Source organism: Pelophylax lessonae, assembly GCF_965119305.1.
Source record: "Pelophylax lessonae genome assembly, chromosome: 6".
Classification (NCBI taxonomy): domain Eukaryota; kingdom Metazoa; phylum Chordata; class Amphibia; order Anura; family Ranidae; genus Pelophylax; species Pelophylax lessonae.
This window is the reverse complement of record NC_138773.1, coordinates 23,717,937-23,737,891: the sequence shown is the minus strand read 5'-3', so window position 1 is coordinate 23,737,891 and position 19,955 is coordinate 23,717,937. Positions and strand designations below refer to the sequence as shown.

The window sequence follows — 19,955 nt, the reverse complement described above, 5'->3', positions numbered from 1 at the left end:
ATTGCCCTACATACAGACAAGAGAAGTGGTACTGTGCAGAGTCCATATATACAAGAACAGATACTGAGAATTCATCTTTAGCAGCCGTGGCTGGGGGTTGGGAGGTTTTGCAGTACAGAAGTGTGTAGATGATCTGTGGTGGGTTTTCTCGGTAGGACTGTCACATGATTTGTTCTTTATTGCAGAAGGTGGGAGGAAGTGACTCCCCTCACACACATAGCACATTCAGACACCTCTAGTCCACATCCTGTGTCAGTGTGCTCAGTGCTGAGATTATATCAGAGAACTGAGGTCCAGAACCTTCACATTGGGTAAGTCCTTCTGTCCTCCTATTCATACCAATTACTGACCATTAGGGATGGGGGTTCAGGTTCGGGTCTACCATGGCTTCAAGGTTCATGGTACCCGGTGGAGCAATGCTGTAACTCTAAGTAGGCAATTCTGTTTCTGAAATTCTTTGTAACCTAATACACTGCAAGGGAACTTAGAACTATGGCTGGTAGGTTTATTCATTTCAATAATGGGGGTTCTGTTATGTACCAGCCCCCTCCACTAAAAAAAGGGAGAACAGAGCCACCCTTCTGTCCATGTTTTGGAAGCCGTTACAGGGAAAAGATAGGCAAAGCTGACAAACGGCATATGGACAGATTTGGGTCAGCTAGGAAACTATAATTTAATTTTGATTGCTAGCTCTTTGGGCAATCAATCTCTTCTGTTTTTCTTCCTTTCACTGTCAAAGTCATTTTTCCTTTTTATTTTTTTTTTGCAGAAATGTCTAAAAAATAATTTTAGGTTTGAAGATTAGTGAAAACCTCTAAACAGTATGTATTTTCTGAAAGCAGGCCCCCGTGGAGAATACATTTGGGGTAGTTGCAATTTTTATGTCACACAAAATTTCAGTATGAAATAAGCTATTGTTTATATATAGGGTACACAAATACAATAAATTACTGAATTTTTGGAAAAGTATAAAAGATGAGGTTATACTGAGTAAATAGATACCCAACGCGTCAAGCCATAAAGTTGTATGCACCCGCGAAATGGTGACAAACTGTATTAGTCTAAATTTCCATAGTGACACTTTAAAAAGCCTGTAAAGGTCATCAGTTTAGAAATAACTGTGGATATCGAGTCTAAAATCGATTGCATGCACTCGGACATATTAGACGATATGTAACCTGCATAGCAGTGGTCTACAAACTGTGGCCCGGGGCCAGATGTAGCCCTTTTCTTGCCTTTATCCAGCTCTTGGGGCTCTATTCCTCCCATAGATACCAACGATGGGGCACTATGCCTCTCAATGACAGTGACGGGACACTATTCCTCTCACTGACACCAATGATGGGACACTATTCCTCTCACTGACACCAATGAGGGGCCCTATTCTTCCCACTGACACCAATGATGGGACACTATTCCTCTCACTGACACCAATGATGGGGCACTATTCCTCCCACTGACACCAATGATGGGGCACTATTCCTCTCACTGACACCAATGATGGGACACTATTCCTCTCACTGACACCAATGAGGGGCACTATTGCTCCCACTGATACCAATAATGGGGCACTATTCCTCCCACTGACACCAATGAGGGGGCACTATTCCTCCCACTGATACCAATGACGGGCACTATTCCTCCCACTGATACCAATGACGGGGCACTATTCCTCCCACTGATACCAATGACGGGGCACTATTCCTCTCACTGACATCAATGAGGGGCACTATTCTTCCCACTGACACCAATGATGGGACACTATTCCTCTCACTGACACCAATGAGGGGCATTATTCCTCTCACTGACACCAATGATGGGACACTATTCCTCTCACTGACACCAATGAGGGGCACTATTCCTCTCACTGACACCAATGATGGGACACTATTCCTCTCACTGACACCAATGATGGGACACTATTCCTCTCACTGACACCAATGAGGGGCACTATTGCTCCTACTGATACCAATAATGGGGCACTATTCCTCCCACTGACACCAATGAGGGTGCACTATTCCTCCCACTGATACCAATGACGGGGCACTATTCCTCCCACTGATACCAATGATGGGGCACTAATCATCCCACTAATACCAATGATGGGGCAATATTCCTCCCACTGACACCAATGATGAGGCACTATTCCTGCCATGACACCAATGATGAGGCACTATTCCTCCCACTGATACCAATGATGTAGCACTATTCCTTCGACTGATACCAATGAGGGGGCACTATTCCTTCCACTGATACCAATGATGGGGCACTATTCCTTTCACTGATACCAATGATGGGGCACTATTTCTCCCACTGACACCAATGACGGGGAACTTTCCCTTCCACTGATACCAATGATGGGACACTATTCCTCTCACCGACACCAATGAGGGGCACTATTCCTCCTACTGACACCATTGAGGGGCACTATTCCTTCCACTGATACCAATGAGGGGCACTTTTTCCTCCCACTGACACCAATGAGGGGCACTTTGCCTCCTACTGACACCAATGAGGAGCACTATTCCTTCCACTGACATTCCACTGACACCAACGATGATGCACTATTCTGACTGACACCAGCGGCATTGTTTACTCCTACTGACACCAGGACATTTTATGATCCCAAAGGCCACAGTCTGGCCCCCTTAACGTCTGAAGGACAGTAAACTGGCCCTTAGTTCAGAAAGTTTGGAGACCCCTGATAGCATGCGTATGCACAACCAATGCATGTATTTACATCTCTATGTGTGTCTATGTGGTGGTGGTGGAGCTCAAAGTTTTTTTGCAGGGAAGTTGAAGTGCTTAGATATAACTTACACTTTAATTTTTATTATAAGTGACAGGTTGTGACAGGCAGGGCTGGGACAAAGGGTGCGCAGGGGGGGTTGGCTGCCCCGGGCACTACGGGATCATGTGAGGTGGGGAGAGGAGGAGATTGGGAGAGAGGCAATTTGTATTGGAAGGGGGAATTTGTTGGTGGCAGGGGGTAAGAATTGTTCTAGGCAACAGCAAATCCTCAGCATGTGTAGACCACTGGGACAACTCTCAAAAAATTCTCCATAGATACTATATGACACCGAAACAACTCCATACTATAGACAGTACATCTTCCCCTCTTTGCTGGCATGGATGCCAGGAAATAGGCAATCTAATACATGTGTTATGGAGCTGCTCAGTAATTCAGCCATTGTGGAAAGAGGTCTTCTCCTTGATCTCGAACATATTAGGGAAGGAGTGTAAACTATCACCTGCTCTAGCCCTATTGAGTCTGGGTATAGAGGATTATCCCAAGGACGGTGATTGTTCATATTCTCTTCACTACTAGGATAACCATAGCTGGAAAATGGCGATCATTACTTCCCCCAAACATTGATCAAAAATTAGTTAACTTACATTGTGAAATGGAAAGGATCCTAGCTTACAAGGAAAGGAGAGCCACTAAATTCCATAAACGTTGGAAGACTTGGATAGAGCAGACCCCAAACGAAATGATAAAAAAACACAGCTTGGTGGTATTTACCCAAATCTCCAATTCCCTTTCACCCCTTCTCCCCCCATTCCTAACTAAACTACAACTAAAACTTAGCAAACATGACCATACATATATAACATCCTAAATGCCCCTGAAGAATCCTTTGGCGAAACATGTTGGGCACCAGTTTGTGGACTAGAGCCGGAATACTCACCGGATTAGCCACCACTACTTAAGCGCATCTTGGTCTTGATAGTTCAGATGTTATATCCATCTAATTGTTTTTTCTGTTTGTATTATATATGTTTATGTTTTCACTCCACTTTAGTTTTTAGTGGATGTTTTTTATCTATTTATGATCAATAAAGTTTTGATATTTTATATACATTTTGGTGAAGATCAAAATTTCTATCTGGTACCCATAAAGTCCCACCATTTGGTCTCCAGCCCTCGCCACTCCTCGCTTTGGCGAGAGCTTTGTTTATTCAGAGCTATATTTTCTTTTCTTATATGATACGGGGACGATGGTACCTGTTAAGTAAACAAATTGTATTGAGTAGTATCCATCTACAGACACACCTTAAATCATATAAACTACAACTCAATGAAGATAATGCCTACTAGGAGACTTCAAAGGGCCTAGAGGAGGACTAGTTATAGTATGGTAGCATGGAGTAAAGGATAGGAGGGCAGGCTGTGGCGTAGTCTGCTCTCTCTAATTTCAACTTTAAATGAGGGGTCCACTCACAGTTTGAACCCATTTGGGGTGACAGGCTCTTCAGTATCAGAAGAACAGCTTCCCTGACTCGCTCTTGGAAATGTTGAATGGAAAATAGCAAATCATAGCCACTATTGTTATCTATGTTGCTTATTGCATTGACTAAATCTATGCTACCAATTATGATCTTGTCTCAGGTTAAATGCTAGAAGTTATGCAATGTAACCATTGGATGTTAAAAAATTCTTGTTTTATTGTATTTTCTAATATTACCAAAAAAAATGTATTGTTAAAAAAAAAAAAAGAATTGTTCTAGGAGGGGAATTTTTTTTTGTGGTTGGGGGATTTGTGCTATTAGGGATGATTGGGGGAGATTTGTGCTGGGAGGGGGGGTTTCGAGTTGGTGGAGAGGATGTGTACTTGGAGGGGAAATTTTTTGGTAGATGATTTATGCTAGGAGTTAGTGATTTGGGGGGGGGGAGGGCTTTTGTGCTTTGGGGATTTGGGGGATGGGGCAGCAAATATTTGTGATGGTAAGGTGGGATACCAGCAGAGGAGTAGATTTGTTCTGAGAAGAGGGGGACTTTATGTTTGGGGGTGTTTGTAAGTGAGTGATTCTTGCGCTGTCATGGGAATATTATATATATTTCTACCCCTGATGCTGCTTGTACAATTACTGGTAACTAAACAGTTTAATGAAAAAGTGATGGGGGGTGAAAATTTGTGCTCAATTTTTTGGGTGGATTTTTGCTACCACATAATGCTCATACATCTTGGGGGGGGGGGGGTGCGCAGTTTGGCATGTTTGTCCTGGACTTTAGATGACCCTGTCCCAGTACTGGTAACAGGTTATTTTTAATGAGACATCAGGGGTCTTTTAGACCCCTGATGTCTCACTTGCACTACATTAAAGCTAATAGACCACATATCATCCTCCAATTTTTTCACGGCCAACACATTCAGGAAACATGATAGCCGAACCCATCGGAGATCAGAAAATGGACATTCTTCTTCCCTTCTACCCTGTGGCACTCTCTGTGTTGGGCCCTGACTTGTAGACCTGTAGATGAGAGTACAGAACCCAGAAAACATGGCAGGGGCATATGGGGGGGGGGGGGTATGTTTAGGGGGACTGTGGAAGTTATCGGTCTTTACAGCTTGTAAGATTTGCACACAGGTATTGTAAAACCCCCAACTGCTGCTGATTTTTGACATACATCAATGGCAGTAGAAGGGTTAAATTAGGGGTTCCTATAAATAAGGGCCGGTTCACACCAGAATGCAGTGCAGGAAAGGTGTGTTCCCTGCGTTTTTCCAGTGCCGCGCTCAAAATGCACTGCCTTTGCAATCTGCTACGGGTGCCAATGGCATGGCAACAAATCACATGGTACTGCAGTGCCATGCAATTTGGTGTAGGGTGTATTTTTTAAGTAGTACACGCACTACTTTCTCTGCATTCCGGTGCGATTTCCATCTATCGCACATAATGTTCCTGTTCGATCCCGGTGTGAACCGGCTCATAATTTTATCTTGTGGCTGATTTGAGATCTGCAGTCATATTTACCTATTGTCTTTTCAATAGAACTTTATATTTCCGGCAATACTTCCCATAAAAAAATGGGTTTTTCGTTTTTTTTTTTTTTTTTTTAATTTATTTGCAGGTATATTTTTTTTTATTTTATGGTAATAGGGCACTAATTTTGGGTTAACGTGCTTTTTTTTTGTGCTAGAAGGCTTCCCTTAAAAAAAAAGTGGACTTTGGTGTCAGGGGTAATATTTTTGGGTTTTATTATCTTTTGGGGAACCGCTTGCAATATATTTTTGTCTGCAAGACTTCCCTTAAAAATTCACTTCTTTTTTTCTGGGGTGGTAATTTGGGGGTTCAATTTTAATGGCATGTATCAGTTTTTAATGTATGTAGATAGGGCCTTTTTTTGTAGGTTATATTACTTTTTCTCCAAAGAGTGTACAAGTACACAGTATATACAGCGATCCTAGAAGTGGAAAGTCCCTTGTTCCGTTGAAACTTTCATATGTATCTGTAGACCATCAACAGGGTAGATGAACCCACCTTCTGGGGCTCACCGACCATTCCCACGATACGTAACGTCACTGGCTACGGAAAGTTGATATGACATACCAATTAGAGGAACTTACTTTCATAGCCCGTGACAAACTAGACCGTTTCCACTCTACCTGGAAACCTTGGTCTTCTTTTAAAAACACTTCATCCTATGTGGCCCTACTCACTGAGGACACCCCCCCTTGGTTTATCACCTTCTAATGTAATCCTATCTGATTAAAGTTTTTATTGTTGGGTACATAAATCACCCGTGGCCTAATTTAACCCCCCCCCCTCCCCTCTTATTCTCTTTCTCTCCCAGCTGCTCTCCCCTCTTCTTTCTCTTTCTTTTCTGCTTTTCGCTATCCTTTCGTTTTCCTATAAGTTCTCTCCGACATTTGTTTTATGATGCAAGATGGTGTGTTATCATTATGTTTTTTCAGACTTTTTATAACTGTTCATGCACTCATTGATATTGTTCCATAGCTACTTACCATATTTAATGTCGGATTGTACTGTCTATGTTCGGTTTTTCTTTGTCTTTTTGAAAAATGTTTCAATAAACAGAAATTAAACAAAAAAAAAAACAGGGTAGATGAATGGATGAGGCAACTGGATGAATGTATGAATAGGAGAAGGGACCAAGACTGGAAACTCTGCAGCTCCCACAGATGATCTGGGTAGGATCACCGCAATGTGGAAAAAAAAAAAAGAATAGCAGGGTGCTGAGATCAGTATCAAACTAAAAACACTTTATTAAAATAAATACTCAGTGGCGGCTGGTGCTTAAAATTTTTTGGGGGGGCGCAAACAGAAAAATGTAATAGACATTGCTTTGCGGCAAAAAACGCTGTAAAAATTTAGTGACTTTGAGGTCACAAAAGTGTGAAAGGGGTCTTCAGTAATCAAGGTATAGTGTGCCCCCTTTAATGCAGAGTGACCAGCGTGCCCCCTTTCAATGCAGAATGACCAGCGTGCCCCCTTTCAATGCAGAGAGACCAGCGTGCCCCCTTTTAATGCAGAGAGATCATCGTGCCCCCATTCAATGCAGAAAGACCAGCGTGCCCCCTTTCAATGCAGAATGACCAGCGTGCCCCCTTTCAATGCAGAGAGATCAGTGTGCCCCCATTCAATGCAGAGAGATCAGTGTGCCCCCTTTCAATGCAGAGAGATCAGTGTGCCCACATTCAATGCAGAGAGATCAGTGTGCCCCCTTTCAATGCAGAATGACCAGCATGCCCCCTTTCAATGCAGAATGACCAGCTTGCCCCCTTTCAATGCAGAATGACCAGCGTGCCCCCTTTCAATGCAGAGAGATCATCGTGCCCCCATTCAATGCAGAAAGACCAGCGTGCCCCCATTCAATGCAGAGAGACCAGCGTGCCCCCTTTCAATGCAGAATGACCAGCGTGCCCCCTTTCAATGCAGAGAGATCAGTGTGCCCCCATTCAATGCAGAGAGATCAGTGTGCCCCCATTCAATGCAGAGAGATCAGTGTGCCCCCTTTCAATGCAGAGAGATCAGTGTGCCCCTTTCAATGCAGAGAGATTAGTGTGCCCCTTTCAATGCAGAGAGATCAGTGTGCCCCTTTCAATGCAGAGAGATCAGTGTGCCCCTTTCAATGCAGAGAGATCATCGTGCCCCCATTCAATGCAGAGTGACCAGCGTAGCGTAGCGTGCCATTCCCCCCCCCCCCCGAGACCAGTGCACTTACATGCAGTGGCGGCTTCTCCTCAGTCCCCCCGCATCTCCTCAAGTCCTCCTCCTCGGCCAATGGCATGGTTTTGCCTTTCGGCCAATCAGGAAGCGGGTCTCAGACCCGCTTCCTAATTGGCCACGAGGAGGATCCGTGTGACAATAGCGAATTTTCATTCGCTATTGTCACACAATGGGTGGGCTCGGGGGGGCACTGCTCTGCGCCCCGGGTCCACCCTTTACTGAAGACTATTAGAGCCTCTGGCTCTAATCAGGTGACTCAGAAAAAAAAAAGCCCATTGAACTCCATTCATCTGGCGCCCCGCATGTAGATTATGGGGCCGGACGCATGGATGGGGGGGGCACCGGCCGCCACTGAGCACACTTACATAGAAGTTAGCATGAAACAGCATGGATAGGGAACACCTGGGACCAAGCAGCTGTAATCATTGTTAGGCTTTAGACATCACTGAGGATGACAGGGAGTCAGCCAGCTCCAAGTATGGGTATTGGCAGCGGCCTTCTAGGCTGCGCACGAGGATGACAGCTGTCAAAATGCCTGGTGGATGTCGGGAGAGGGGGTGTGCATGTCATCCTCAGTCTCTGTTTTGCTCAGTGATGTCTCCAGCCTCACACTGATCACAGCTGCTTGGTCCCAGGTGTTCCCTACCCATTCTGTTTCATGCTAACTTCTGTGTAAGAGTGCTGATTATTTTAATAAAATACTTTTAATTTGATACTGACCTCAGTGCCCTGCTATTCATGTTCTTATACTACTTTTTTTGCCTGGACAGCTTCCATTCATGGAGTCTGTCAGTTTCTTGATCAGTTGACAACCAATTTTTTGTGCAGCAGAAACCACAGCCTCCCAGACACTGTTCAGAGAGGTTTACTGTTTTCCTTCACCGTAAATCTCCCATTGAGGAAGGGCTCACAAGTTCTCAATAAGGTTTAGGTCAGGTGAGGAAGAGGACCATGTCATTATTCTTTCATCTTAAAGGTCTTTACTGGCTAGCCACACAGGAAAGTACTTCCATGCATGCGATGGAACATTGTCCTGCATAAATATCATGGTCTTCTTGAAAGATGCAGACTTTTTCCTGTACCTCTCTGCTTGAAGAAAGTGCCTTCTAAAAACTGGCAGTAGATTTGGGAGTAGATTTAGAGTTCATCTTTAACCTGAAACGGTCCAACTAGCTCATCTGTAATAAACCAGCCCATAGCAGTATTCTTCCTCCACCTTACTGGCCTGTGAAAGTGAAGCTTTGTGCCCGTTCCTGATCCAGCCACAGGCCTATCCATCTGGTCCTTCTTATCTCATCAGTTCATAAAACCTTTGAAAACTCTTTAGAATGTCTTCAGATATTTCTTGACCCAGTCTTAACTTTTCAACGTATGTGTCTTGTTCAGTGGTGGTCGGGTTTCAGCCTTCCTTACCTTAGTCATGTCTCTGAGCACTGAACACCTTGTACTTGAGTTGTGGGCACTCTAGGTAGGTTCTGGTTTCTTGCGACCCTGCTGACTATTTGCCACAAAACGTTTGATGGTTCTGTGATCACGCCCCAATATATTATCAAATTCAAGAGTGCTGCATCCCTCTGAAATAATTATTTTAAATGTTTGAGCTTTCAGAGTCAGTTAAATCTCTTTTTTGGCCTAATTTGCCTGAGAAAAAGAAGCTGCCTAATAATTATGAACACCTTGACAGGGGAATAACTACAGGGGTTGCAGGGGTTTCAATTGCAACCGGGCCCCATGCTCGAGGGGGCTGTGCGGCTCTCCTGTACACCTGGATAGGAAGGAGCGGTGGGGACAGCGTGTAGAGAAATCACTGTTCTCCTTTTAACTCCTGTAGCTGCAGGAGGAAAATGGAGGAGATTGGTTCCTCTATATGCTCCCCCGCCACTCCTCCTATCCAGTTCACTTGTTTTCTGCTGTCTCTGGGCCCCTGTGGGCTCCCCCTCTCCTGCCGGCTTCTGCAGTGGATGTGTGACAATAGAGAACCAGGAAGGGGTTGGTAATTTACCAGCTCCTTCCTTTTCTGAATGGACAGAGTCAAAGTGGGTGATATTGTAAATAAATAAAATAAAATTATAAAAATAATACAATTAAAATACCAAAAAATAAAAACTACTGACACCAGTGGGTGAACTTCCAGGATCGCAAAAGTCACACTTCGCGACCGGGCATTGGGATTCCACCACCGGAGGGCCCAAAATGGTAGGAAGGGGGCCCACTGCAGAACTTGTGAAAGGATCCCGGTACAGGACCGTAATAAAGGGCCCGCAACGAGAGTAAAGGGCCCCAGGATCAGTGGAAAGAGCCCCAGGCTTCTGGGATCCGGGGGCCCTTCATGGTTTCTTGCACCAGGGCCCTGAGGTATCTAGTTACGCCTCTGCACCTTGAGTTAGGGCGTTGATCTCCTTAGGCCACACTCTCTCTCATTACATAAATATACATCAACTGATATGCTTAAATGCAATAAGTATTCAAGTTTACATACAGTAGCTTGGAGTTGGACAATATGCATAACAATGATGATTTAGGGTCGAGACAGGGATGCCCACTGTCCCCTTTACTCTTTGTTCTCACACTAGAACCCCTCTTGGATTCCATCAGAAATAATACAGACATCCATGGCATATTAGAGGCATATGAAATTAGAGCAACTATCTTTACTTAAACACAAAGGGGGTATTGGATTGCCCGACATACACAATTACTATCTAGAGTGCCACCTTACGGGAGTTGTGGACTGGAACGTCCACAACTCACATAAGGATTGGGTGAACATTGAGGGAAGCGTCTCACCCCTTAGTCTAGGGACCATACCCTGGCTCCCAGACGCACATATCCCGCTTTACATGAAACAACACCCCCTAATTGGCCCTACAATTCGTGGTTTCCGACTGGCTTGCAAACTTAGAGGTATCTCCTCTGCACCAGGCCCCATGACCCCCGTTAAACTGAATCTGGATTTTCCCCCTGGCATGCACAGGAGATATCTAGACCAATATTGTCCACACGAGCAGCTGCGAGTCCATCACTTCTACGAGGGAGACAACCTCTCCTCGGCCCATTCTCTTGTCTCGCGTATGGGTACGCCACCAATACCTCAATGGAAGTATATCCTCCTCTCCCAATATTTGAAATCGCTTAACCACTGATAACCATGCACCGCTTCCTTGACCTGATTCGACAAACTCTGTCAGCAGAAAGGCCCTCTCCGTAACCTCATATCTACAACGCACTCCTTACTGTTCGAAAAAACAAAGCCAACCCAAGAGAAAACGCTGTGAGGCCTGGGAGAAGGAACTTTCTCTCTTTCACCAGAAGACTGGGAGCAGATATTCATCAAAAACCATAAGTGCTCCCTAAATGCTAATACACAAGAAAACGACTATAAGATCTTGTCTAGGTGGTACAGCACCCCAGTTATCCTGAATTTATCCGACAATTCCTCCGACATGCTGGAGGTGCCTTTCAGATACTGGCTCGCTTCTTCACATCCTATGGTCCTGCCCGAAATTGTCCTTATACTGGCGCGAAGTCCATAGGATCATCAAACACGTGACGACTTTGGAGTTGGAATTCTCCCCAGCCCAATTCCTCCTCAACCACTGCCCCTCTTCGCACAGATCATATGTAAAATCTCTCACGATTCAAATGGTTAACGCAGCCAGGCAATGCATACCATTACTCTGGAACTCCACACAAGCCCCAATAATCAAGCCCTGGCTGCAACGCATTCTCAAAATCTCTGAAATGGAAGAGCCAATACATATCGCGAAAGACACCCCTTCCAAATTCCACAAAAAAAGGGCATGCTGGCTTCACTACACGACCACTCAGGAATTTATCCGCTTTTGTCACCAGTAGAGCTTTCCAATGGCACTCATGTTCCACGTACTTCACGTTTGTTTTTCGCCCACCCACCCATGTGCCCCTCAAACATCTTACTTTGGCTTCATTCATACCTACATTCTGCCAATCCACACAAAGAAGAAGGAGGAAGAGAAAAAGGAAAACAATGTAGCAGGTTTTCTAGGCCTTGAGCCTAAGGTGGGTCTGTCATTGTTACCGGTAACACTCTCAGTCCATTTGAGCTGTGAACACAGGTGTGAGAACTGAGACAAGGACCAGTCTGGCATCTTTGGTTTGTTTGTTTTATTGTAGTTAGGAGATGGGACAAGGGAATGAGTGGGATACTCCTCTGGCTCAACTAGGTACAATTTTGGGACTTTTCTCGAACAATGCCTGTTAGCACTGTCTTGACACCAGCCGACGTAGCCAACGCTTCCTGATGCTTGAATATACTGCAACACTGAAAACTGTGCTGGAACCTCAACTTTTATTCAGAAGATCCAGGACTGTAGAATACTTGACTTCTGACACTGCTTTGCTCACAAGTCACTGAACAGCTCCCTCCAGCCCTGCGCTGGCTTGAGGTAGCTTTTTGTAAATTCCTGTGCTGCTGCAACTCTCAACCTGTACACTCCACATTGTACAATGACTCTTCAGGGCCCAAACTTCAAGCGCCCCCTTTAACACTTTCAGGGTCCTCAACCTAGGTACCCCCTCTAACACTTCAGGGTCCTCCGACTGGGCACCCCCTTTACCGCTAGCTGACTCTTGGATCCCAGAACCTTCTCCGGAGTGGTCCCCTCTGACACTAGGCAGACCCCCAGGGGCAATCCTCAGTACTCACGACCTTTGTAGGCTTTCCTGGGACTGGATCCCTCTCCCTCTCTCTCTCCGCAGGCTCTTGGCACACTGGATCCCCTTCAGCTCAACTCAGCACCCTCTGGATTCTCAGGCAGCACCCAGAGACATCTGCTTCCTCTGATAGGAGGAGAGACAGCCGTACTCTCCCTCCTGGGACTCTGCTTCCCACCAAAAATGCTGAATCAGGCATTACCCTCAAACTTATACCCACTCCCAGAATCCTCTGTGGCAGAATCCTGCCTTCTGGGGTAGTTACAAGCCTGAATGTGTCCCTGATTGGGTTTCCTCCACTGCATTATGAGAAACCTCTCACAGAGCCAGTGGGGAGACTCCCCACTCAGCAGACACACCTGAAAGCCATGACACCCTGACCAAAATGAAATCATGGCCCTGCTGTTAGGTAGACAAAGCCCACTATGCATTTACCTAGCACCTACCTGTAGGGTGCTACAAAAATAAAGGAAAATCTTTTTTTTTTGTTCCCCTCCCCATTCCTATCCTACTGGGTTATAGGCCCTTTTCCCACCTTTTGGCTGTCCTATTGAGGTGGGCCTACTGCACAGCTGATATACTTTATTCTACTTTTAATGCTTGCATCATCTTGCTGACAACTCTCCCCTCCCATTTATGAGACCTTTTCCCCTGGGTCTTGGGCTTAGCCCGGGGCCACACCTCAGGATGCCTAACATTCCATTTCCTGTCTTCCCCTGCCTCTCTTTGATGCTTTGGCTTTCACTTTCCCCTAAGTGTCCATTCACACTACTCCGACTTGACAAGTCGCGCACCGTTGCGTCTCATAGTGTAGTACAGGACCGGTTCTAATAGGAGCGACACAAGTCACTCCGACTTAGAAAAAGGGTCCTGTACTACTTCGGGCGACTTGCATAGACATTCATTTTATGAAGTCCGAGCAAGTCGCGCCGAAGTGGCGCTGCACACGACTTCACAGGTCGCCCCCTAAGTCGGATCGCCGTAGTGTGAACCGACGCTAAGCCTTACCTTCACTCCACATTCCAACTCATTCACGTTCCCGAACCAGGAACGTCCGAGGCTGTTCACTCCACGGCACTCGTTACTAGACTCACTCATTTTATACTCTAACTTTTGACAACCATTGTCACTTTCTTCTTTCCTGGCTGCGCCCAGGACCTGTGCTTGCATTAATTTGCTGTGGTTTGTTGTCAATATTTGCAATTGTTGACCAGTTTCTGTACTTTAATGTTCTATGTTTCCATTAATTTCTTTGTAATGCTGTTTTAAACCTCAAACTTTTTTGAAAAAAAAAAAAAAAATTATGATTTGGTCAAACTACTCACTTGCCTAATAATTGCACACTCAGTGTATGTTATACTGTATATGCATGGAGTTAACATGAAAATAAATGTCTACTTTAAAAATATAACTACGATAAGTTATTTTCCTCCATGTGACACACAATAACATAACAGGAAGCAATGTCTTGTTGAAGTGACAAATATTCTGTATGGTTGTGGTTGTTGTCTTCCTCTTGTGGTTGATTAGACCTGATACAGAATATGTGTCTGAGAACACAGTGTGTGAAGAAGAGGAATCGGAGTCGCTATTCTGGATACAGAAATTGAGACATTATGACTTCCAAGTTCCAGTTTCAGTCTTAGTTGTTCTTGAGTGGTTTGCGTGTGAGGCTTTACATGTATAATTGTCCCATCCTCATACACCGGCCATAGGAAAGTACAGTGGGTACGGAAAGTATTCAGACCCCCTTAAATTTTTCACTCTTTGTTATATTGCAGCCATTTGCTAAAATCATTTAAGTTCATTCTTCTTCCTCATGAATGTACACACAGCTCCCCATACTGACAGAGAAACACAGAATTGTTGACATTGTTGCAGATTTATTAAAAAAGAAAAACTGAAATATCACATGGTCCTAAGTATTCAGACCCTTTGCTGTGACACTCATATATTTAACTCAGGTGCTTTCCATTTCTTCTGATAATCCTTGAGATGGTTCTACACCTTCATTTGAGTCCAGCTGTGTTTTGATTATACTGATTGGACTTGATTAGGAAAGCCACACACCTGTCTATATAAGACCTTCCAGATCACAATGCATGTCAGAGCAAATGAGAATCATGAGGTCAAAGGAACTGCCTGAAGAGCTCAGAGACAGAATTGTGGCAAGGCACAGATCTGGCCAAAGTTACAAAAATATTTCTGCTGCACTTAAGGTTCCTAAGAGCACAGTGGCCTCCATAATCCTCAAATGGAAGACGTTTGGGACGACCAGAACCCTTCCTAGAGCTGGCCGTCCGGCCAAACTGAGCTATCGGGGGAGAAGAGCCTTGGTGAGAGAGGTAAAGAAGAACCCAAAGATCACTGTGGCTGAGCTCCAGAGATGCAGTCAGGAGATGGGAGAAAGTTGCGTCGGGCCAGACGCAACTCAACCATCACTGCAGCCCTCCACCAGTCGGGGCTTTATGGCAGAGTGGCCCGACGGAAGCCTCTCCTCAGTGTAAGACACATGAAAGCCCGCATGGAGTTTGCTAAAAAAACATCTGAAGGACTCAGAAATGGTGAGAAATAAGATTCTCTGGTCTGATGAGACCAAAATAGAACTTTTTGGCCTTAATTCTAAGCGGTATGTGTGGAGAAAACCAGGCACTGCTCATCACCTGTCCAATACAGTCCCAACAGTGAAGCATGGTGGTGGCAGCATCATGCTGTGGGGGTGTTTTTCAGCTGCAGGGACAGGACGACTGGTTGCAATCGAGGGAAAGATGAATGCGGCCAAGTACAGGGATATCCTGGACAAAAACCTTCTCCAGAGTGCTCTGGAGCTCAGACTGGGCCGAAGGTTTACCTTCCAACAAGACAATGACCCTAAGCACACAGCTAAAATAACGAAGGAGTGGCTTCACAACAACTCCGTGACTGTTCTTGAATGGCCCAGCCAGAGCCCTGACTTAAACCCAATTGAGCATCTCTGGAGAGACCTAAAAATGGCTGTCCACCAACGTTTACCATCCAACCTGACAGAACTGGAGAGGATCTGCAAGGAGGAATGGCAGAGGATCCCCAAATCCAGGTGTGAAAGACTTGTTGCATCTTTCCCAAAAAGACTCCTGGCTGTATTAGATCAAAAGGGGGCTTCTACTAAATACTGAGCAAAGGGTCTGAATACTTAGGACCATGTGATATTTCAGTTTTTCTTTTTTAATAAATCTGCAACAATGTCAACAATTCTGTGTTTTTCTGTCAGTATGGGGTGCTATGTGTACATTCATGAGGAAGAAGAATGAACCTAAATGATTTTAGCAAATGGCTGCAATATAACAAAGAGTGAAAAATTTAAGGGGGTCTGAATACTTTCCGTACCCACTGTATATGTCCCTGTCTGCTGGTTATAGTCACCCACTACATCTAATTACTAAATTATTCAATTTATGATTCTCTAAGCTGTGTGCTATTGTATTACCAGTATTGTATTACCAGTAGCAGGATCCTCGGGCTATCCAAATCATATTAAATAAGAAATCTAACCAAAATTTATTTTTTGTTGTTGTTTTGGACTGAGTATGGAAGGCAGAGGGTTAGCTAGAACCTTCAGGGCCCCGGTGCAAGAAACCATGATGAAGGGCCCCCCCCCCCGGACCCATGGCTGGGTCCCTTCCCTTCAAGCCTGGGGCTCTTCCCTCTGATCCTGGGGGCCTTTACTCTTGTTGTGGGACCCTTTTACAAGTTCTGCAGTGGGCCCCCTTCCTGCCATCTTGGGGCCTCCCCACAGTGGTGCAATGCCAGGGCCCGATCGCAAGTGTGACCTTAGCGATCCTGGAAGTTCACCCATTGGTGTCAGTAGTTTTTATTTTTTGGTATTTTAATTGTATTATTTTTTATCATTTTATTTTATTTTTTTACAATGTCACTGACTATGACTCTGTCCATTCAGAAAAGGAAGGAGCTGGTAAATTACATATTTACTGATCCCTTCCTGGTTCTCTATTGTGACACATCCCCTACAGCAGCCAGCAGGAGAGGCAAGGGAGCACAGTGGGTGAGTGGGTATGTGGGGGGTGGGGGGGGGCGGGGCCGGGGGAGCACACAGGGGCCCAGAGACAGCAGAACACAAGTGAACTGGATAGGAGGAGTGGAGGGGGCAGCATACAGAGGAACCAATCTCCTCCATTTTCCTCCTGCAGCTACAGAAGGAAAAAGGAGGACAGTGATTTCTCTACATGCTGCCCCCGCCGCCCCTCCTATCCAGGTGTACAGGGGAGCCGCACAGGTCCCCTGGAGCATGGGGCCCGGTTGCAATTACAAAACCTGCAACCCCTGTAGTTACACCCCTGATGGAAGGGACAAAATCCCCCTTAAATTGTTATTGCCGTCTGTACCCAATAAAAGGAGATTTTAAAGTCCAACTGAGCTATCAGTTTAAATCAGCTAAATAAAATGCAAAACAAAAGTTTTTTTGTAGGGAGTATATTTGAAAAAAAAAAAAAATGTACAGCTGTTCACCAATCAAACCTGCATATAAATTAGTTCTATGCAAATGATAGTTTTGGACTGAGTATGAAAGAAAAAAAAAACCCTCTCTGATTTTTTTTTTTTTTTATTGCTCTCTTTACCCTATTAGGGAGGTTTTATAGCCCAACTGAACTTTCAGTTTAAATCAGCTGAACACAGTCCTGGTACATTAAAACACAAGGTATACAAAGCCTTAGAGTTAGAGATGTAATTCTAGAAAGCTCTAGTTGTTTGTCCACTGCATGTTTGTTTTGTAGTAATGAGGTGAAATTTAATTTTCTACTGTTATATTCTCTGCAATCAAATGTACGAATGTGGACAATACTGCATTATGGCCACTAGATGGAGCTGAGGACCATTCTTATTTCATAGGATAGTGCCATCCAGTGGCCAAAACATTATATTTTCTTGTTTTTGACTGAGTATGAATATAAAACCCCTCTCTGATTTGTATTGTTGTATGTTCCCCACTGGGGAGATTTTAAGGCAAAACTGATGGTGAAGAGGAGCCTACTTTTTTCTCAGGACAGTAAGCGCCATCCAGTGTTCAAAACATCTTATTATTTTAGTTTTGGACTGAGTATGAAGGGAATAAACCCCCCCCTCTGTATGTACCCCACTGGGGAGATTTTAAAGCACAACTGAATTTTCAGTTTAAATCAGCTAAATACATTCCTGGGGCATCATAACAGAAGGTGTGCGAAGCCTTACAGGTGTATTTCTAAGAAAATGGCATAGCTGTGTCTCTATTGACACTGCATGTAAATATGTTCTGGGTTAATAGGGCAAAAATAAATGTTCTCAGGCTACATTCTCTGGAGTTCGAACATGTGAATGCAGAAAATACTACACTATGGCCACTAGATGGCACTGTAAATACTTTTAGTCAGAACACCATGGCCACTAGATGGCACTGAGAATACTTTTAGTCAGTACACTATGGCCACTAGATGGCACTGAGAATACTTTTAGTCAGTACACTATGGCCACTAGATGGCACTGAGAATACTTTTAGTCAGTACACTATGACCACTAGATGGCACTGAGAACACTTTTAGTCAGTACACTATGGCCACTAGATGGCACTGAGAATACTTTTAGTCAGTACACTATGGCCACTAGATGGCACTGAGAACACTTTTAGTCAGTACACTATGGCCACTAGATGGCACTGAGAATACTTTTAGTCAGTACATTATGACCACTAGATAGCACTGAGAACACTTTTAGTCAGTACACTATGGCCACTAGATGGCACTGAGAATACTTTTAGTCAGTACACCGTGACCACTAGATGGCGCTGAGAATACTTTTAGTCAGTACACCGTGACCACTAGATGGCACTGAGAATACTTTTAGTCAGTACACCGTGACCACTAGATGGCACTGAGAATACTTTTAGTCAGAACACCATGGCCACTAGATGGCACTGAGAATACTTTTAGTCAGTACACTATGGCCACTAGATGGCACTGAGAGTACTTTTAGTCAGCACACTATGGCCACTAGATGGCACTGAGAGTACTTTTAGTCAGTACACCATGGCCACTAGATGGCACTGAGAATACTTTTAGTCAGTACACCATGGCCACTAGATGGCACTGAGATTACTTTTAGTCAGTACACTATGGCCACTAGATGGCACTGAGAATACTTTTAGTCAGTACACCATGGCCACTAGATGGCACTGAGATTACTTTTAGTCAGTACACCATGGCCACTAGATGGCACTGAGAATACTTTTAGTCAGTACACTATGGCCACTAGATGGCACTGAGATTACTTTTAGTCAGTACACTATGGCCACTAGATGGCATTGAGATTACTTTTAGTCAGTACACTATGGCCACTAGATGGCACTGAGAATACTTTTAGTCAGTACACTATGGCCACTAGATGGCACTGAGAATACTTTTAGTCAGTACACTATGGCCACTAGATGGCACTGAGAATACTTTTAGTCAGTACACTATGGCCACTAGATGGCACTGAGAATACTTTTAGTCAGTACACCGTGACCACTAGATGGCGCTGAGAATACTTTTAGTCAGAACACCATGGCTACTAGATAGCACTGAGATTACTTTTAGTCAGTACACTATGGCCACTAGATGGCATTGAGATTACTTTTAGTCAGTACACTATGGCCACTAGATGGCACTGAGAATACTTTTAGTCAGTACACTATGGCCACTAGATGGCATTGAGATTACTTTTAGTCAGTACACTATGGCCACTAGATGGCACTGAGAATACTTTTAGTCAGTACACTATGGCCACTAAATGGCACTGAGAATACTTTTAGTCAGTACACTATGGCCACTAGATGGCACTGAGAATACTTTTAGTCAGTACACCGTGACCACTAGATGGCGCTGAGAATACTTTTAGTCAGAACACCATGGCTACTAGATAGCACTGAGAATACTTTTAGTCAGTACACCATGGCCACTAGATGGCACTGAGAATACTTTTAGTCAGTACACCGTGACCACTAGATGGCACTGAGAATACTTTTAGTCAGAACCATTGGACTGCCATGCCGCTTCATTGCTACTGGATGCTGCTGGGGAGCATACTTACAGTATATTCTGTGATAGTCAGTAATACCAAGTGGCCATAGCACATTTTGGCCACTAGCTGGTGCCAAGGAGGATACTTATTTTCTTATGATAGTTAGCAGCATTGAATGGCCATACCGCATTATGGTCACTAGATGGCACTGAGGAGCATACCTATTTCCTGAAGTAGTGCTACCCCTAAAGGAGCCGCTG

General features: G+C 44.5%; 1 protein-coding gene across 1 annotated transcript in view; it reads left to right on the top strand.

The window, feature by feature from the left end:
• Positions 1-226: 226 nt before the first annotated feature.
• Positions 227-19,955, top strand: part of LOC309558279 (perforin-1-like) — a 31,504-nt gene continuing 11,775 nt past the window's right edge. Inside the window, exon 1 of the mRNA XM_082261334.1 lies at positions 227-311. The gene's annotated coding sequence lies outside the window, so the exon portion shown is untranslated. The remainder of the gene's footprint in view (positions 312-19,955) is intronic.